Raw genomic sequence first — 22,617 nt, forward strand, 5'->3', positions numbered from 1 at the left:
ATTGACTCACTATGTAGCCCAGATTAGCCTAGAATTCAGTATCCTCCTGCCTCATCCCCTGCAGTACTGCGATTAAAAGTTTCCAGATGGATCTACTTTTTAAAGTGGGAATGGACTGATATTTCTAAGTATTTGAGTACTTCTGCTGTATACCCAACTTAATGCAATACTAGATATCATTATGCTAATACTAAGATAGACTACTTAATCTGTTTTTTCTTTTTCTTTTCTTTTTTTTTTTGTGTGTGTGTGTGTCTGTGTGTGCTAGAAAACCACTTTATTTGTTCTGGGGAGTTGTCCAGAGTCCCCCTAGAACTTCTGGAACTGCTTCTTGGTGCCAGCAGCCTTGGTGACCTTGAGCACATTGAAGCATACTGTCTTGCTCAGGGGCCTGCACTCTCTCCACATGTTGCCGATCTGTACATCCCTGAAACAGGGAGACAGGTGCACAGACATGTTCTTGTGGCGCTTCTCAAAGTGATTGTACTTCCGGATGTAATGGAGGTAGTCCCTGCGGATGACAATGGTCCTCTGCATCTTCATCTTGGTCACGACACCAGACAGGATCCGACCTCGGATGGAGACATTACCAGTGAAGGGGCATTTCTTGTCTATGTAGGTGCCCTCGATGGCCTCTTTGGGCATCTTGAAGCCTAGACAGATGTTTTTTGTAGTACCGAGGGAGTTTTTCCTTTCCAGTTTCTCCAAGCAGAACACGCTTCTTGTTTTGAAAGATTGTGGGCTCCTTTTGGTAAGCACATTCTGTCTGAATGTCCACCATATTCCTGGCAGCCTGAGAAAAAAAGCCTAATCTGGTTTTTCATTCTCCAGATTCTCTTACTTCTATGCATCAGTCAGCGTCCATGTTATAATCTTAGTCCTATTTTATTTGCTCTAATGATGAGGTTTAGCAATTGCAAAAAAAACCACTAAAATCAGCTAAACAAAATTATCTCCTTTTCTTCTTTCTCTTCTTCCTCTTCCCCTACCTCATACAGTACTCCAGGCTGGCCTCAAATTTGTAATCTGCCCCTCTCTGCTTCCCAAGTTCTGGCATTACAGGCATATACCACTACACCTGGCTAAACAAGATTTTAATGAGCTTGTATGGACCAATCCACCCAGGTGTAGCCTTTATGACAATCTCAGCCTCTCAGTCATTTCTTATATTGAGTTATCTTCAAGCTATTTCCCAGTGCTGCTCTTCACAAAAGGCTTGAGAATGCTTCTGTGGCTACCCATAATACCAGTTTTTGATGTTTTTACTGGACCAAGGCAGTAGAAGAGCTACTGAATGAATGCTTCTTTGCAGTAGCTTGCCTCATGTCTATGCTGATATTGTAAGGATTTGAATAATAGCCTTCCAAATTCATCCTCACCTGGAATCTCAGAATATGACCATCTTTCAAAAGCTGTCTTTAAAGTGTCTTTATGAAAGGCAGAAGGGATATAGAGAGCAGAAGGCCCTATGAAAACAGAAGCAGAAATCAGAGTTACAATAGCTACCATAAATCAAAGGCTGTCTGCAGACACTAGAAGTGGGAGAGACACCATGTTTGTGGCAATTGAGTATGGTAGTATACAGGAAATAATTCATGAATATTGCACCAAAGATTCTGTATCCGATCAATACCAAAACTTTTGGCACAAGTACTACTGATGCTTTGGATCTAGAAGTTTCTAGATTTATCCTTGTTAACTGAAACCCCTTTGATACAGGATTCAGGCTTACAATTATTGGTCCTGGTCTTGTATACAATCTGATACATGTCATCTTATTCTTAGGATCTATTTCTTCTCTACATTTCAAGCACTGTTTTTAAGAATTGAATTTGTTCATCTTGATCTGAAACCTACAATTCTTTACCAAAAGAGCATTTAGACCCTATTACATTTGTGAATATAATACTCCATGGTCCTTTGTTTCTTACTGCCATAAATTCTCCTAAACAATTCTTTAAATATACCTGATGCTCTTCTAACTCACATCTCAGTATATGTGTGTGTGTGTGTGTGTGTGTGTGTGTGTGTGTGTGTATACACATATATACATACACTATATGACCAAGGGCTCACGTAGCACAGGTTGTCCTTGAACATGCTGTGCAGCCAAAGATAAGGATGAGATGACCTAGTTTTCTGCCTTTGACACTCAAGTACTAGGATTAGAGTCAGTTTCTATTATCTCTTTACCAAATAAAATGCTCTTTCAGAAAGATGAAAGAATTTACACTCCTTCAAATTAATCATTTTTCTAAAAAATTGTGTGTGTGCATGTGTCTATGTTTGGATATATGCATATAAGTGCAGCTGCCTGTGGAAGCCCAAGGTATCAGATGCCCCCTGTATCTGGAGTTATCGGCAAGTTTAAGTCTCCCAATATGGGTGCTGGGTACTGAACTCAGGTCCTCTGCAAGATCAGTACATGCTCTTAACTCTTGAGCCATCTCCTCAGCCCTTCAAGCAAGTCTTCTATATCCCAAGGCAGGGGGAAAGAAAAGTTTGGACTATCTGATTCCTACTTATCAGCTCACAGGGCCTGCTTGTCTGCTTCCTCACAGAATCCAACAGAGAGCTACTGTTCACTACCAACATGGACCACTATAACTTTTTTCTTTCTCTACACCTCTTTTGGAGCATAGGTATGTTGTATGATGTTTCTTGTCCCACTTTAGATGAGACATTCCACAGCTGTTTTCTTTTCTTCGCTCGGCAAACTCTGAGGATGAAAAGATGCCTCTGGGCTGCTTTGTTCTGGGGATCGTTATACTTCTTTCTTTTCATACTTCCCTCTCCAAGCTGAAGGGAGCCACAGGACTGTGGCAATGTTCCGTTCTCTCCACCACTCATTTATGCATCCCAAGGAACTTGTCTGATTCAGCACAAACACCATCTCTGCTCTTCTACACATACCTTGGCCGAAGAGCATATGTGAGTGAGGGAAAAAGTACAGTAACTATGGGTCAGCACACCTTGGAAAGAGTGGGGTTTTGAGTTTTTTTTTTTTTGTTTTGGGTTTTTTTTTTTTTGCAGTACTTTTACCTTCTTCAGAACAGAGAGTGAATACTCCATACTTCTCTTCAACCTGATAATTTTACCAGAAAAGTTGATTGGAAAAAATTTTAAGTCTTATAAAACTCTACCATTAAGTAAGAGTGGAGATATTTCCCTAATTCTTACCTGTTACCTTTGAAATATTCTGCTTCCAAGACTAGGGAGCAAACTCTAACACCCTGAAATACAGGTGCACTGTGGTCTTGAATGAATAGCACTGTAGGATGTGCTGGGTAGAATATTGAGTAATGAGGAAAATTTTTAAAAGAAAGTAGTGTTTCAATTATAGTATAATATGACAAACTAAGTCTTTGTGCTTAAGTGTCTCTCACCAGTGTCAATAAATCAATTTGTTAGCACAGAACTCTGTAACAAAAATCACTTGCTCTTGTGGGCAGGGACATAATTACCTTGAGAGCTTACCAGGGCTGCAGAAAGGACAGGAGATTGGCACCATACATGGTAATAGGCCATTTTAAAGCAGTCACAGTTAATGTTCATAAGTAGGAACAGAGTAAGCTATGTATAGAAGTAATTCCCTTGTAAGATTCAAGAAAACAAATGCATTCAGATTTCAATTCAATATAAGCCTGTGGCCAACTATTAAATAACCAGTTTCCTCCTGGTTTCTTAGTAAATCTGTGCTTTCTGCTACTGGAGGAAAGAAAGTGCTGCTCTAAGTAGTTGATGTTGTAGAATAACCAAGTCCACAGAGCTGTCCTTTGTTACAAGATGCTCTAGTCACAAAATCTACATCTGGATTTAACACTTTAGCATATACTAGGCTTAAAGAGAAGCCTTATTCTACTTTAGTTTGCAGGAAGATTCCAGGCCATAGAAGACATGGATCAAGGAGCTACAAGCAAAAGAAGTCCAGGTTTACATGTGTCCCATGTCTACAGTAGATGACATACACTAAGGTTCAAGTTTTGAAGAAAACTGCATTTCCCTTGCTTTGTTCCTGTTTCATATGGCAGTTTGCTGATCTCAGGAGTCAGAAACTTAATAATTTTTTTTTTATATGTAAGGCCATAAGATACCAGCTTCCTACCAACCAGTCTAAAGCACTTTCTGTTTGGGATTCTGTATATTCTCTGTGCAGATTAAAAGCATACTAATCCACAGGTACTGGAACCTTTTCACATTTCTTACTCCTGTGATGACAGGCACAATCACAGTCAGGTGTTTGGCCTTCTCCAAAGCCTACATGATCATGACTTACTTCACCCCATTCTTCTTCTGTTGCCCTCCGAATAGCTTTTAGCCAGTTTATGTCATGCTGCTCCTTCTCTGCTCTCTCCATATCTTACGCAAAGAAAGAAACACCTAGGTCCTCTCCCTACAGGTCCTCTTCCACTTAACTGTGCTAGACAATCCTGGCAAGTCTCCAAATGAAAGTCATTTTGATTCATGTTTTGGGATTTCCTGGAATGACTGTCAAGTGAAACAAATTACACGTGGGAGTTGCTCTTTTGTCCGCTCCTATCATCTTAGAATTTAGTATCAGTTGTGTGGAGTGGGTGCTGGTAAATAGCAATTCACAGCTCCGTAATGAGATGCATGTGCCAGGTGTTTAAAGTGGCTAAAGACAGCAGCAAATAATGACCCCACTCCCTCCACACTCAGGACATCTTCAGTAGTCAGGTCTCTCTTTAATTCCTGTTGTTTCGTTTACAAATTTAAAGCATCAGTTATTTACATATGAGCCATTATCTTTGCTCTTGCTGAATAACAGAACCTGGATTTTGTTTCAGGAGTCAGGCAGACATCTTTTAATTTCAGAGTTGATAAACCCTTGTGGTAGCTAGTATAGTCAACTTAACAGAATCAGAATTACCCAGGAGAGGCAAGCCTCCAGGCAGGGCTGTGAGAGAAGAGATTGGTTTAGCCTCTAGGCATGCCTGTGAGGGATTATCTTGATTAGATTAACTGAAGTAGGAAAACGCATCCTAAAAGACAGTAACACTGTTCCCCAGGGCTGGGGTCCTGGACAGCACAAAAAGGAGAAAGTTAGTTCAGTACAAGCATTCATCTTCCTCTGCTTTCTGACTATAGATACAATGTGACTAGATGCCTCAAACTCTTGCCACCAAAATGTTCTCGCTTTGAAAAACGGTGAGGCAAAAGAAACCTTTTCTCCACTTGAGTTGCTTTTGTCAGGGTATTTTAACACAGCAAAGGGAAAAGGTAACTAATAAACCCTAGAAGACAAACTAATTACTATAGTCATTTTGATTCTGTTTTCCTCAATAAGTGGATTTAGCTAGAGTTTGGCCTATACCCAAAGTTCTTTTTTTTTTTAATTTTTATTTTGCAATACAATTCAGTTCTACATATCAACCAGATTCCCTTGTTCTCCCCCCTCCCGCCCCCCTCACCTTCCCCCCAGCCCACCCCCCATTCCAATCTCCTCCAGGGCAAAGCTTTCCCCACAGACTGAGATCAACCTGGTGGACTCAGTCCAGGTAGGCCCAGTCCCCTCCTCCCAGGCCGAGCCAAGAGACCCTGCATAGGCCCCAGGTTTCAAACAGCCAACTCATGCAATGAGCACAGCACCCGGAGCCACTGCCTGGATGCCTCCCAAACAGATCAGGCCAATCAACTGTCTCACCCACTCAGAGGGCCTGATCCAGTTGGTGACCCCTCAGCCATTGGTTCATATTTCATGTGTTTCCGTTTGTTTGACTATTTGTCTCTGTGCTTTATCCGACCTTGGTCTCAACAATTCTCTCTCATATAAACCCTCCTCATTCTCGCTAATTGGACTCCCAGAGATCCACCTGGGGCCTAGCCATGGATCTCTGCATCCAGATCCCTCAGTAGTTGGATGAGGTTTCTAGCACGACAATTAGGGTGTTTGGCCATCCCATCACCAGAGTAGGTCAGTTCGGACTGTCTCTCGACCATTGCCAGCAGTCTGTTGTGGGGGTATCTTTGTGGATTTCTGTGGGCCTCTCTAGCACTTTGTTTCTTCCTATTCTCATGTGGTCTTCATTTACCATGGTCTCCTATTCCTTGTTCTCCCTCTCTGTTGTTGATCCAGCTGGGATCTCCCACTCACCCAAGCTCTCTTTCCCTCGACCCTCGCCCTTCACTACCCCCACTCATGTCCAGGCTGTTCATGTAGATCTCATTCCATTTCTCTGTCATTGGGCGATCCCTGTGTCTTTCTTGGGGTCCTGTTTTCCAGGTAGCCTCCCTGGTGATGTGAGTAGCAGTCCAGTCATCCTTGTTCCACATCTAGTATCCTGTTATGAGTGAGTACATACCATGTTTGTCTTTCTGAGTCTGGGATACCTCACTCAGGATGATTTTTTCTAGATCCATCCATTTGTCTGCAAACCTCATGATGTCATTGTTTTTCTCTGCTGAGTAGTATTCCATTGTGTATATGTACCACATTTTGTTTATCCATTCTTCAGTTGAAGGGCATCTAGGTTGTTTCCATGTTCTGGCTATTACAAACAATGCTGATATGAACATAGCTGAACAAGTGCTCTTGTGGTGTGGTTGAGCATTCCTTGGGTATATGCCCAAGAGTGTATACCCAAAGTTCTAATCAATAAAATAACAAATAGAATATGGGTACTATTCCTAGGAACAAGTTTGCTTCCCGATAAAAGGGTCAGGCCATAAACTAGGTACTTGCTGACAGTTCCCCCTCCCTTCTTCTTGCTTTGAACTAAGAAGAGAACCCTAGCATTCTTAGCAATCTAACAACCATGATATGTCAGTTGTGAAGACAGTAACAAAAGCCAAAGTCAATGGATTTGATGTTGGTGTTGAACACTCTCACCAACAGCAGTTACTGTTTCCCCTGAACCCACAGCCCAGGCTTCTTAGTCTCCGAACCTTTACACATATATGCATTAATGAGAATTATTAATTTCGTAGCTTTGAGAAGTGTCTTCTGGTCAGATAAGATGTTGGCATTAACAGAAACTGGACAAAAGTTATATGGGGAACTTTTTGTATCTTTTCTTTATTTCTGTAACTCTGTATAAATGAAAATGTATTCCAAAATAAAGAGTTTAAAACATTATTGAGCACTTCCCCTAAAAGTTCACTTGTATGAAATCTATCGATATTCTTATATTACAGATTAAAATGGAAAGATTTTAGAAATTTGTATTTATTAATTAAAGCATGAAAATATCTGTTAGCATTCAGGCATCTGTACTGGCCTGCCCTTAGGGTCTTGACAAGATGTTCATCCTTGCTGCAACCACAAAGGGTATCCTCTGTGTGCATTTGCATTATTAAAGGCAGGCCTGGCTTGGCTCCAGTCTTTCTCTTTCTCTTCCTTTGCTCTCCTCCCCAGGGACCAGTTTCTGCCCCTGTCTCTGCCCTCTTTTCTGCCCTTTCTCTCCCCTCCCCTCAATAAACTTCCCACGTGGGCCCTGTTGTGTGGTGTAAATCCTTCCCGATGTTTTTAAAATACAACAATATCTACTGGGCTTGTGTATAAGGCCCTGAGTTCCATCTCCAGTGCCACTAAAATACTAATATAATAATGCCTATTACCTGCCAACACAAGTAACATATTTTCATTAGAGTTATATTTTCCAAAACACCAACATTTTAGTGAGGAGAGTATCAATGTCTCACTTTAATCAAGACTGTTTGGTGTCATCATTTGTATTCAATCTACTGGGATCAGTTATATGAGGAACATCTAGTTTTATATCAGTATTTAGTTTGAAAAGAGTATGTTAATGCTTTCTCAGATAATTCTAGATAAGCCTACTTAATAGTTCATTGAAATTGAGCAGGTGGTAGTTTTTAAAAAGGTCAGTTGCCACAATTCTTCACAGACCTGGAAAGAATAATACTCAACTTCATATGGAAAAACAAAAAACCCAGGATAGCCAAAAGAATCCTGTACAATAACACAACCTCTGGAGGCATCACGATCCCTGACTTCAAGCTCTACTATAGAGCTACAGTAATAAAAACAGCTTGGTACTGGCATAAAACCCGACATGTGGACCAATGGAATCGAATTGAAGACCCTGACATTAATCCGCACACCTATGAGCAAATAATTTTTGACAAATAAGCCAAAAGTGCACAATGGAAAAAAGAAAGCATCTTCAACAAATCATGCTGGCAAAACTGGATATCAACGTGTAGAAGGCTACAAATAGATCCATATCTATCACCGTGCACAAAACTTAAGTCCAAGTGGATCAAGGACCTCAACATAAATCCAGCTACTCTGAACATGCTAGAAGAGAAAGTAGGAAGTAGTCTTGAATGCATTGGCATAGGAGACCACTTCCTAAATAGAACACCAGTAGCACAGACACTGAGAGAAACAATCAATCAATGGGACCTCTTGAAACTGAGAAGCTTTTGTAGGGCAAAGGATACGGTCAACAAGGCAAAGCGACAGCCTACAGAATGGGAAAAGATCTTCACCAACCCCACATCTGACAGAGGACTGATATCCAGAATATATAAGGAACTCAAGAAATTAGACATCAAAATGCCCAACAGTCCAATTAAGAAATGGGCTATAGAACTAAACAGAGAATTCTCAACAGAGGAAACTCAAATGGCTGAAAGACATTTAAGGAATTGCTCAACATCCCTAACTATCAGGGAAATGCAAATCAAAACAACTCTGAGATACCACCTTACGCCTGTCAGAATGGCTAAGATCAAAAACACTGAAGACACCTTATGCTGGAGAGGATGTGGAGCTAGGGGAACTCTCCTCCACTGCTGGTGGGAATGCAAGCTTGTACAACCACTTTGGAAATCAATATGGCGCTTTCTTAGAAAATTGGAAATCCATCTCCCCCAAGATCCAGCTATACCACTCTTGGGCATATACCCAAGGAATGCTCAACCACACCACAAGAGCACTTATTCAGCTATGTTCATATCAGCATTGTTTGTAATAGCCAGAACATGGAAACAACCTAGATGCCCTTCAACTGAAGAATGGATAAACAAAATGTGGTACATATACACAATGGAATACTACTCAGCAGAGAAAAACAATGACATCATGAGGTTTGCAGACAAATGGATGGATCTAGAAAAAATCATCCTGAGTGAGGTAACCCAGACACAGAAAGACAAACATGGTATGTACTCACTCATAGCAGGATACTAGATGTGGAACAAGGATGACTGGACTGCTACTCACATCACCAGGGAGGCTACCTGGAAAACAGGACCCCAAGAAAGACACGGGGATCGTAATGAAGGGTGAGGGTTGAGTGAAAGAGCTTGGGGGAGCGGGAGATCCCAGCTGGATCAACAGCAGAGAGGGAGAACAAGGAATAGGAGACCATGGTAAATGAAGACCACATGAGAATAGGAAGAAACAAAGTGCTAGAGAGGCCCACAGAAATCCACAAAGATGCCCCCCACAATAGACTGCTGGCAATGGTCGAGATACAGCCCGAACTGACCTACTCTGGTGATGGGATGGCCAAACACCCTAATTGTCATGCTAGAAACCCCATCCAATGACTGAGGGAACCGGATGCAGAGATCCATGACTAGGCCCCGGGTGGAGCTCTGGGAGTCCAATTAGCAAGAATGAGGAGGGTTTATATGAGTGAGAATTGTTGAGACCAAGGTTGGATAAAGCACAGAGACAATAGCCAAACGAACGGAAACACATGAAATATGAACCAATGGCTGAGGGGTCACCAACTGGATCAGGCCCTCTGAATGGGTGAGACAGTTGACTGGCCTGATCTGTTTGGGAGGAATCCAGGCAGTGGCTCCGGGTGCTGTGCTCATTGCATGAGTTGGCTGTTTGAAACCTGGGGCTTATGCAGGGTCGCTTGGCTCGGCCTGGGAGGAGGGGACTGGGCCTACCTGGACTGAGTCTACCAGGTTGATCTCAGTCCTCGGGGGAGGCTTTGCCCTGGAGGAGATGGGAATGGGGGGTGGGCTGGGGGGAAGGTGAGGGGGGCGGGAGGGGGGAGAACAAGGGAATCCGTGGCTGATATGTAGAACTGAATTGTATTGCAAAATAAAAATTTTAAAAAAAAAGGTCAGTTGCCATATAGAATCAGATATCATATTGATTAGTTTTTAATTCTCTAGTATATTAAAATCCATTTATATTTCTTATAGTTTGATTGGATCTTGGGCCCAGTAATGATTCTGTACTATGAGGCACTCACTAATTGTTTACAAATACTGGTTCACTGAGCTATGCAGGGCTTCTAATCTGTGCATTTCATGAAACAATATAAAAAAATCACAATTTGTTAACTACCATTGATCCTTTCATGAAAGTCTTTATGACTGCTGCTAGCATATTTGGGGCCACTCCTTTGATTTGTGCTTCGATTGCCAGTACTCTCAGACTCCATTGCTTTGTATCCAGTGGTATAAATTTCAGCAGAGTAAAAGGGGCAAACAATATCTTCTAATTATAATAATCATTATTGTGAAAGATTGTTAGGGACTCACACTCCGAGAACCATACTGAGACTTACATGAGATAAACAAATCCTTATTTCTTTAATCCAGCCTTAAAGAGGTTTTCAGTTAACTGTGACTAAAAGCATGCTTGATAGAAATATCAAATACACAGAAAGTGTATTCTAGAGTATCCCTTGATACATCCATGGTCTTCCACTTCTGCTTACAGAAAAAAAAGATCTTCTGGTTATCTTTTTAATTCAGTCTATTTGCCTTACGGTGCCATGAACTTCACTCCTCTACACCCAGTGGCGATTTTCTGACTGGCATGTGTAGTCTATATGCTATAAATTCCTCAAAGAGTGTTACGAAATCCTCAGACTGCAAGCAACCTACCTAGCTTTGAAATATGTCTCAAGATTTAATTTATGGAATATGAATCTTCAATTATTAAAGTTACTGAGTGTGCCATTTTGAACACATTAATAATAAACTCATAGTCACCAATAATGCATCACTGTTGAATTGAAGACAGAAATCAATAAAGCATTTCCCTTTGGTGTCATTTGACCAAGAGTGAGCCCAGATTTGAACTCTCTACTTTGCTCTCCCTGTGTCTTTGGCTGTCCCTCTCTGCTGTATGAATCTGAATCTGTGCCTGACTGAAGGCTATCTTGTGAATCTGTTTCCTGTCTTTGTGTGTCTTCCTATGTCTATCTGCATGTGTTGGTGACAAAGAGTTTTTGCTCTGTTTATTGAACAGAACAAAGAGCATCATATTGGGAAGGACTGACAATACTTCACAGAAATATGTAAAAGAGTTTTAGAAGGGATTATGTCATTGATTTCAACTGACCAAGATAACAAATAGTATTACAAACTTTTTTTGAAACAAACAAACAATATCTGTATGCTGTATTCAACATTTATGGTGGGTATTCATTTTGTAAGATGACTTTCAACCTATATTTTCTGTTTTCAGCAAATGATTATCATAACACACATACAGACATACAGCCATTATTACTCTTATCTAAGGCATGAAAGAGTACATAATTTAGGGATTACACCTAAGCATTAGTTTAGGTTGTAAAACTTGATTACACAGAAAATCCAAGGCAGGTAAGTTGTTGCATTGTTCTCTTAAAGGAAGGTTAAACAAATAGGCTGAGTACACAGTAAGATAGCAGTCTTAAGTACTAAGTGACCTCTAGGTGCATTATTAATTCTGGCTGTGAGGTCCCACAAAATGTCTAGCCTCTTAGAGTAAGAAATTGAGCAACAAATCAACTTATTTTTATAAATGTATTTAGAAAACCTTCCTTTGATTATTGCTACATTGGGCTAGCTAGAAAAGTAGCATATCTCAAAATAGCAGAGTGAAAAACAGACAAGACACTGTCAAAGGTGTGGTGCTGGAGACGTTGGACACTAGGTACATAACATAGCTCAAATAAAAAAAAAAGGAGAAAAGACCTAGTAACAAATATTAGTTTCTGCATTATTTGATTTGGGGACATACTGCAGGAAGAATGTTGGTTCTGTACTGTTTTACAGTCCAGAGGTAATACAGTCATTTAGAATTTTAACACTCTGCTCACCAAATTATCTAATGATAATGCTTCACCTTTGAGCGTGTCTGTATGTGATGAAACTGGCAGGAAATATAGGCAGGAGTATGAGCAATTTGGGAACAGGAAAATCTTTTTTGACCAGAGTTTAGCAGCAGGCTAAATGTTGGAGGATTGGGGATTAGGTGGAGGGAAAAAAAAAGATTAGAAGGAATTGGTATGCTGGAAAATCTTTTTCTTTTTCTTGTAAAGTAAGAATTTTTTTAAAAAAACAAATGCATTACCATACATCCAAATGATCCAGCAAGAATTCACTGGGTTTTATAAAAGAGAAAACTGCATTCAGGTATCAACTAAAACCCACAACCATTTTAGAATGATCACTGCTTATGGTGACAAAGGTACAGGGACATTATTTAAGAAGTCATTGCATGTTTGCAGCTGTGTGGAAATGCATGAGCAGTGTGAAGTAATGGAAGGTGGAGCGGGTACAGTGAGTCATATTTTCAGACCCTTTCTCCCACTCTAAAATGCTCTTATTCTGCCCTACTGAATTAATCCTGCTATGAAATCTTAACCAGAAATAAAAGATAAGAAAGGAAAAAGAAGACTCTTTAGTAATGGACAAATAGTATATTTCAAAAACGTAAATTTAATTGCAGGTGTTTTATTTTAAATAATACAATTCCTTACTAACTGTAGAGATGAAATACCTCAATAAATATTTCCTTTCTGTTCATGGCTATGAAAAATTCACAAGTAATACTATATTTAGTAGTGAAACACTAGCTTTTTCCTCAAGGCCAGAAGCATGGCATGTATTCCAAAGGCATGTAATTTGGTCACAGCCTAATACCAGAGGTCTAGATAGAGTAATTAAAAAATAAAAAAAGAAATAAAATGGAATGTATCCTTGTTAGAAAAGAAGGAAAACTACCTCCCTCTGTGCATGATATCTCAAGTGTAGAAAACCCTCTGAAATGGATTTTCACTGGAACTAATAAACAAGATTGACAAGGGCTCACAATATGGGATCAATATATAACAATTAATAGTGTTTCTATTCATCTGAAATAAACACCTCAAAACCAAATAAATGAAACCATTTAATTTACAATACAATAAGAAAGAACAAAATATCTCAAAGACATAGCGACAGAAAACATCCCACACCAGGTGAATATCTAAGACGTAGAGAGGACATCAAATAAAGTGAATCCACACCAAGAAATATTATGACCAAATTGTCCAAGTCTGAAGACAAGTTGCTGAAAGCATTCAGGAAAGGCAAATTGTCACATGTAAGTTAACTACCATGAGACTTGCTGAATCTTTCATTAGAAATACTGTGGGAAAGAATGGAGTAAAACAAAAATTGAAATCCTGACAGCCAGGAATCATACACTCAGCAATCTTGTTTGTTGTGAATGAGTGAAAAAAATAAAACAACAACAACAAAAAACTTGGGGGTTCAACACCAGTACATTAAATACTTTTCCAAGCTTAAAGAAGAGAATGTTAATAGCAATATTTAAAAACATATGAAAGTAGCTGGGAGGTGGTGGCACATGCCTTTAGTCCCAGCACTTAGAAGGCAGAGACAGGCAGATCGCTGTGAGTTTGAGGCCAGCCTGGTCTACAGAGTGAGTTCCAGGACAGCCAGGGCTGTTACACAGAGAAATCCTATTTCAAAGAAAAAAACAAACAAAGAAACAAAAAACGTATGAAAGTTTAAAACTCATTGGTAAAAGTAAGCATGTGGTCAAATCCCAAACACTCCAATATTTTAATGGAAATGAGTGAATCAAATTTCTCTCTTTTAAAACAGAAAAACACAGTACTATTTAAATCAAGTAAAACTGCAATAATGTGCAAAGGGATACATATTATAAAAATATGTAAATGACATAAAACTTGGGAGAAGAGGTAGCAACTGTATAGAATTTTTTATGCAATCAAAACTACTGTCAACTTAAACCTATTATAAATATACAGTGTTCTACATAAGTCCCAGCACTACTACAAACCAAAATCAAATACTAGACACACAAAAAGTAAAAGAAAAAGAAAAGGTACAAAGCAATCCACTACAGGAAACCATGCAGGAAGAAAGCATGGGAGGTGGGGAAAATGGTTTTTAAAAAACAGAAAGTAATTATCAAAATGGCACTAGAGACTCCCCATCTATCAATAATGACTTGAAGTATAGAATATACTCTACAATCAAAAGGCAGAAAGTGACAATGGATGCAACAAAATAAGGCCTGTATGCACACTGTTTCAAAGAGTTTCATTTCACCTTACACTTACAGACTGAAAGTGAAGGGATGAAAAATATACAAATAGAAACCAAAAAAAAAAAAAGAGCAGGAATAGCTATACTTATTTTAGACAAATTACATATTAGGTCAATAAATGAAAAAAGAGATAAATAAGATGACTGTGTAGTGATAAAGGGGTCAATTCATTATAAGAATTGTACATATAAATATACAATATAATGTACAATTAAATTGTACAATATAAAAATTGTAAATATACAGGCATCCAACATCAGAGTTCCTAAATATATAAAGCAAACATTAAGAGATATGAAAGCACAGACATAGACTGAGGTACATTAGTAGCAGGGTACTTCAATACTCCAATTTCAAAACCAGCCAGGTCATCTATAGAGAAAATCAGGGAAACTTTCATTCAACTATACCAAGTGGACATTACTGACTTATACCGAACATTATAGTTACTGGCAACAGAATATATACATACTTCTTAAGTACATACAGAACAGTCTTTAGAACAATCATACATTACAACATGTTTCATTTCTGTTACTGTGATAAAATACCCTGACAAAAGCAACATAGAGAAAGAAAGGGTTTATTTGGCTGACAATTCCAGGTCACATTCCATTACTGAGTGGAAGTCAAGGTGACATGAATATGAAGCACCTAGTCGAATTCCATCTAAAAGCAGAGAAAAAAAAATGTAATCATACTGCCTATTACTTTGGGGTACCTTTTCTTCACTCTTACACAGTTCAGAGCCCACCCTAGTGAATGGTGCTCTGCTCACAATTGTAGGAAGAGTTTTTTTGCTCCCAAATAACCACACTTTTTCAGCACAGCATGTTCATCTCCTGCTTCCTCTGGGCCTGGCTGGTGATCCCTCATGACTCTGCCCTCCTTCTTCACAGCATCCTCTCAGTCTGGCTCTCCCGCCTAACCTCTTCCTGCCTAGCTATTGGCCAGTTAGCCCTTTATTAAACCAATCAGAAGATGCCTTGACAAAGACACATCTTCACCTTGTACAAAAAGATTATTCTGTAATACATGATGGGCCCCATAGACTCACCCTATCTACATAATTTCTCATTACCACTCTCTTTTCTGGGTAATTCTAGGTTGCACCCGGTTGACAGTTAAAATTAATCAGCTCAGGACACAAAACAAGGTTTAAAAATTTTAAGCTAAAAATTATCTAAATTTGCTCCCCAAACACAATAATATACTCTAGAACCTGAATTTGATCCCCAGCACAGAGGAAGAAAAGCAGAAGAGGAACAAGGAAAGAGGAAAACGTAAAAATACTTTGAGACAAAAATAGAGTACAAGGAGCTGGAGAGGTGGATCAGTGGTTAAAAACACTGGCTGTTCTTGCACAGGACCTGAATTCAATTCCCAGCCTCCACATCATGGCGCACAACCATCTGTAATTCCAGTCCCATGGTATTTGATACCCTATTGTGGCCTCCAGGGGCACTAGGCAGGCACATAGTGCACATATATAAATGGAGGCAAATCACTCACTAATACACATAAAATAACAAGATAAATCAAAAATAATTTTAAAAAACAACGCAATATGTCAAAATTTAGGGGATACAGCAAAATAAGTCTATGAGGGAGGTTTATAGTAATAAATTCCTACATTAAAAAGAAAGGTCTTAGAACCTGGAAACAACCTAGATGTCCCTCAACTGAAGAATGGATAAAGAAAATATGGCACATATACACAATGGAGTACTACTCAGCAGTAAAAAAACAATGATATCATGAAATTTGCAGACAAATGGATGGATCAAGAAAATATCATCTTGAGTGAGATAACCCAGACTCAGAAGGACAAACATAGTATGTACTCACTCATAAGTGGATACTAAATGGGAAGGAAGGGATGGCCAGACTGCAACCCACAACTCCAGAGAGGCTAGCTAACAGGAAAAGACCCTAGGAGGGACACATGGATGACCCTGTGAAGGAGAAGTGGATGAGATCTACATGAGTGGACTGGGGGTGGTGGTGGCAGAGGTCAAGGAGTTGGGGATGAGAACATAGAGAAATGGAGGGTCAAGCTGGAACAGGGACAGAGTGGGAGGGCAGGGAGGAAGATACCATGATAGATGAGAACATCATGGGAATAGGAAGAGGCAGGGTGCTGGGGAGGCTCTCAGGAATCCACAAAGTTGACCCCATCTTGGTCTGCTGGCAGTGGTCCAGCAGGTGCCTGGACCGGTCTACTCTGGTGACCAGCCTAGCAAATAACTTAGCTGTCATCATAGAGCCTTTGTCCAGTGACAGATGGAGGCAGATACAGAGATCCACAGCCAGGCACCAGGCTGAACTCTGGGAATCCAATTGATGAGAGAGAGGAGATATACTGCAGGTGAGGGACGTCGAGATCATGATGGGAGGACGTGCAGAGATGACTGGCCACACTAGTGGAAGCCCATGAACTGTGGACTGGTGGCTGTGGAGCCCCTATGGGACTGGACTAGGCCCTCTGGATATGGAAGATGGTTGTTTGGCTCGAACTGTTTGGGGGGCACCCAGGCAGGGGGATTGGGATCTGTCCCTGGTCTATGGGTAGGCTTCTGGAACCTGGTGCCTGTGGTGTGACACCTTGCACAGTCTTGGTGCAGTAGGAAGGGGCTTGGACCTGCCTGGGCTCAGTGTGCTGGGCTTTGCTGACTCCCCATGGGAGACCTCGATTTGGGGGATATGGGGATTCAGGGTAGCTTGGAAAAGAGGGCTGGGGGTGGGAGGAGGGAGGAGGGGAGTCTATGGATAGCATGTGGAGTGAGCAGAGAATTTCTTAATAAAATATATATATCAAAACAAAACATGCCAACAACACAGATAACAGGCCAGATTTGACTCACAGATTTTCATGTCAACTCCCATACTATCTAGTTGTTTTTAGGTCTCAGAGAATTTGTTCCAGACACACCCTCCATCCTAGGTAGACTCCAAACCCCTTGTATTTCAGAAGTCTTTTACATAAAATGGCATCATATTTGCAAAAAAAGAAAAAAGAAAAAGAAAGGCCTTAAACAGTGTGAAGTTGGCATGGAACAAGATAAACAATAAACTAAGCGCAAACTTAGCATGAAGAAAGAAACAAGGATCAGAGCAGGTAACGGAGACTAGAAAAACAAAAGAATATACCAGAAAAACTAAGAATTATCTTTTTTGAAAAACTAAACAAAAATCCATAGATTAAGAAACAAAAGGAAGTCTCAAGTAAATAAAATATAAAGTGAAAGAAGAGATATTACAACTGACCGCACAGAAATACAAACGATCATGAAAATATAATGAACCACTATACATCAGAAAATTAGAGAACTCAGAAGAAATGGTTGTTCCTAGAAATGTATGAGTTACTAAGACTGATTCATTAAGACACTGAAATCAGAACAGACCAATTAGGAAACTGAATCACCATTTAACATATTCCATCAGTTGAGCAATCCTTATATTTAAAAAGTTGAAAACATGAGAATTATGAGTTTAACTCTAGCCTTGAAACCTTATATCAAACATTTTTTCCATTAAAGAAATGCTCATAATCACATAGCTTCAAATATGAAGGCTTCCAAATGTTTAAAGAAGGGCTAATACCAACTGTTCTGAACCCCTTCCCACAAAATAAGGAGGGAACTCTTTCAAATCCATCTTATAAATCCAAAACTATCCTGATAGCACAGCCTGAATAAGACACTGTTGAGGGGGTGGGGAGAAAAGCAAACTAGCAGATTTTGGTGCCCTGTGCCTATATCCCCAACCCTTGGGGGGGGGGGGCTATAGAAGGATGATCGTGAGTTGGAGGCCAGCCAAGGCTAAATATATAGATACAGAGAGAGGAGGGGGAGGAATGGAGGAAAGGAGGGAGGAAGGGATGGAGGGAGGGAGAGAATGATGTTGAAGAAGAAGAAGAGAGGGAGGAATGTACAAAGAAGGGGAGGGGAAAAGAGAAAAAATTTAAGGAAAGGTATATGCTACTTTCCTGATAAGCATAGATAAAAAGTTATTGATAAAAAATACAAGTAAGCCATATTCAAAAATGTATTAAAAGAATCATTCTTCATGATCCAGTTGGCTTAAATGTATGGTATGAGGTTGATTTGACAAATCATTAAATAATTCATCACATTAATAGAACAAAGGAAACACTGTTTGATCTTATCAAATGCATTGAGAAAAAGTATTTGACAAAATTTAACACTATTTTATGATTTTTTGGAAATGAGGAAATGAGGAAAAATGAGTATAAATGCAAAAGGATGATATGAAATTATCTCTTTTTTCTGATGACATGATCTCATGACAAGAAAATCCTAAAGACTCCACCACTTCCAAAAAAATTAGAGTTGAAAATGAATTCAATAAAATTATAGGTTATAAAACAAGCTTACAAAAACTAGTAGAATTTTTATACATTAATGATGAGCTGTCTGGAAAAGAAGTTGTGGTAACAATCCCATTTATGATAGCATCTAAAACACTGAGAAGAAAATTTAGCTAAGGAATAGAAGATATGCATTATGAGAAGTATAAAACATTAATATAATTAATTAATATAATTAATTAATATAATTAATATAATTGCTCAAATGCCTATACTACCCAATATGGTCTGCAGATATAATACAATGCCTATCAAAATGTAATTGCCATTTACAGAAATGAAAAAATTCTAATATTTATATGGGACTATGATTATCCTGAATGCACAAAGCAATATGGAAAGGAAAAAACAAGCTGGAAGCAAAACATTGCTATATTTTAAAATATATTACAAATATATAGTAATCAAAACCATATGACAAAAACCTGGGTATAGTGGCACACACCCATAATTTTAACACATAAGTGACTAAGACAAGAAGATTACAAATTCTGGGCCAACCTGTGCTACCATGTTCCTCCATGTACTGAAAACAAAACAAAAGACATTGTGGTGCTGGCACAAAAACAGACACATGGCCCATAGACCAAGAGAACATGATATAGAACCCAGGAATAAGTCCATACACCTATAGACAATTGATTTTCAATAAAGTTTCCAAAAATACACATGTATTTACATGTGATATAAAATCTTATGATTCATATTTAAAATCTTATGATTCATATTGGCCAATGCAGACCTTTCTTGAAAATCATCCTCCAAATACTAGCAACAAAAAGCCAAAGTAAATAAATAGAATTGTGTTGAACTAAATGCCATCTTCTTAGCATAGGGAACAATTAATAGAGTAGAGATAACCTACAGAATAGAAGAAAGTATTTGTAAATATCTATCAGATAAGGGACTGTCATCTAAACATCAACAAACAGGACAAAGTACTTAATAACAAAAAGCATTGAACATTATTTAAAAATAGGCAAAGGATTTGAATAGACATTTTTCTAAAGAAGATATATAAATTATGAATGACTATGAAAAACATCCAACACCTGTAATATTCACAGAGAAATGCAAATCAAAACCACAAGAAAATATCACTTCATACCTGCTACATTGGCTATTATTAAAAAGATAAAGGATAACAATTGCTGGCAAGGGGTGTAGAAAAAATGGAATACTTGCTCACTGTTGGTGCTGTCATAAACTAATAAAGATATTTTGTGATACAATGAAGAAGTTTTTCAAAAAACCTAAAATGGATCCAGTAATTCCACTACTGAAGGTATATATAAATGAAAGGAAATAAATATGTTAAAATAGCACCCCATATTCATTACTGAACTATTCACACAAGCAACACAAAAGAAGCAACCTGTGTCAATCAGTGAATGAAGGGATAGAGAAAATTTATATATAAACAATGTAATACCTTTCTTCCTTTAAAAATAAAAATAATATAGGAAATTTCATTATTGTGAAAAGATGGAAGAATCTAGAAGATATGCTGCTAAGTGAAATAAGCGAGGCACAGAAACACAAGTTCTTTATGATATCACTTATGTGTGGAATCAAAAAAAGAAGAAGAAGAAGAAGAAGAAGAAGAAGAAGAAGAAGAAGAAGAAGAAGAAGAAGAAGAAGAAGAACCATCCAATTAAGAGACTATGGTGATGGTTCCCTTAGACCAGGAAAGAATGTTCATGGAGTAAGAGGAAACCTTGATCATTAGTTAAAAAGTTAGAATTAGCCGGGCAGTGGTGGCGCACGCCTTTAATCCCAGCACTCGGGAGGCAGAGCCAGGTGGATCTCTGTGAGTTCGAGGCCAGCCTGGGCTACCAAGTGAGCTCCAGGAAAGGCGCAAAGCTACACAGAGAAACCCTGTCTCAAAAAACAAACACAAAAAAAAGTTAGAATTAGGTAGAAGGAATAGCTACTGGTAGGGCAAGGTGACTGTAGTTAATAATAATGCATTGTTTGTTTCAAAATAGATAAAAGAAAGGCTTCAAAATACTCTTCCTACAAAAAAAGAATAAATTTTTGATATGAAAAATATACTAATTATTTTAACTTCATATTTCTATAATATGTACATAGATCAAAGCATCACACTTTGTCTCATAAGTATATATAATTATCATTTATCAGTTTAAATTTGAAAAGAATAAAATACACGCAGTAAATCTAACAAAAATTAATGCAGAACTTATACTTTAAAAATCTATAAAATATTTTAAAGGAAATAAAAAAGTAGATAGGTGAAGAAATATTTCTTATTTATAAATAAGATGACTTAATATTGTTAATACTCAATACTCAAATTGATCTACACTATTATTTAATTTTTTCATTGCTGTGATCAAATAACTGACAAGAAGCAATATAAGGGAGAAAGAGTTTGTTCTGGCTTATATTCAAAGGGATATGTTCCACCATGGTTGAGAAGTCATCATAGTAGAAGTGGGAGGCCTGATGGTCACATTGCATTGGCAGTTTGGGTTGTTGAAGAGTGACTTTCAGCACTTTTATTGCTTACTTTTGGAGGGAGAGGCCTAGTGATTCTGTTCAGTTTTACAGACTTCCTGAAGCTAGTTTGAGTTGTTTGACCTTCTGCTTAAAGAGATTCCCTGTAGGATAGGATGCTTCAATCTCAGTGGAAACTGTAGCACAATAATGTCCTTATCATAGTATCATTCACAATAGTCATTATGTCCTAACAGAAAAAATACCCAGTGATACATGGATGGATAAAGATCTGGCATAACATAGAATAAAATATCACCTAATCATAGAAAACAATGGAGTAATATATGTTGCCACATAAATGAACCTTGGAAACTTTATGCTAGATTAAAAAAAGCCAGGGACAAAAGACCAAACATTGTATAAGTTTTATTTACATGAAATGTCCAGAAGAGATAAAATTATAGAGATAGCAAATCAGTGATTGCTTAGGGTTGGTGAATAAAAATAGTAGCTAAAGGGTATGAAGTGGGCTTTTTGTTTAGTTAGTTTTGGGGATCATAAAAATTTCCAAAATTGATTATGGAGATTAAATATTCATATCTGTTAATATGATAAAAAAAGCTAACATATATGCTTTAAAATGGAGAAATAAATGTATGATATGTGAACTATACTTTAATAAAGCTGTAAAGAAGAAAGAGTAAATCTCTCAGAAAACATAAAAATGAAGATCATATACACTTTATAATTCTTTTGTAACACGAATCTTAAAGGTTCTTATCAATAAAAACAAACCCAGAGCCAGGTATTGGGGTGAATGCTGAAAGATCAGAGAAACAGAACAAGCCACAGCCGACCTCGCCTTCCCAATTCCTCAGCTGATCTTGTTTCGTCAAACTGGAAGCCTCTGTGTCCTCATCCAAATAGATCTCAGCTGAACTGTTGCTAAAAGCCTAATAGCTTAAAAGCCTCTAGTTCCTGGTCCTCATGCCTTATATACCTTTCTGCTTCCTGCCATCATTTCCTGGGATTAAAGGTGTGTGTCTTTCCCAAGCAAGACATGAGATCTCAAGCCCTGGAATTAAAAGTGTGTGACATCGTGCCTGGCTTCTATGTCTATCTAGTGGCTGTTCTGTTCTCTGACCCCAGATTAGTTTATTGGAGTGCACATTATATCAACCACATTCTTTAATATTCAAAAAACAGATTTTTTAACATTTTATTTATTTATTTGTATGTGTGTGATATAGAGAGGCATGCTTAAGCTATTACAAGGAACATATGTGGAGGTCTAGGACAAGTTGCAGGAGTGAATTCTCAACTTCTATTTTTACATGGGTTCTGAGAATTTAAATAAAGACCATGAAGTTAGCACTGCATGCACTTTTGTCCACTGTGCCTTCTTGCCAGTCCAAGAAAAACACAGTATTTAATGGTAATTTAT

General features: G+C 38.4%; 1 pseudogene; it reads right to left on the minus strand.

Moving 5' to 3' along the window:
- Positions 1-258: 258 nt before the first annotated feature.
- On the minus strand, positions 259-781 carry LOC131899786 (small ribosomal subunit protein uS17-like; annotated as a pseudogene).
- Between the last annotated feature and the right edge of the window lie 21,836 nt (positions 782-22,617).

Source organism: Peromyscus eremicus, chromosome X (genome assembly GCF_949786415.1).
Source record: "Peromyscus eremicus chromosome X, PerEre_H2_v1, whole genome shotgun sequence".
Taxonomy (NCBI): Eukaryota; Metazoa; Chordata; class Mammalia; order Rodentia; family Cricetidae; genus Peromyscus; species Peromyscus eremicus.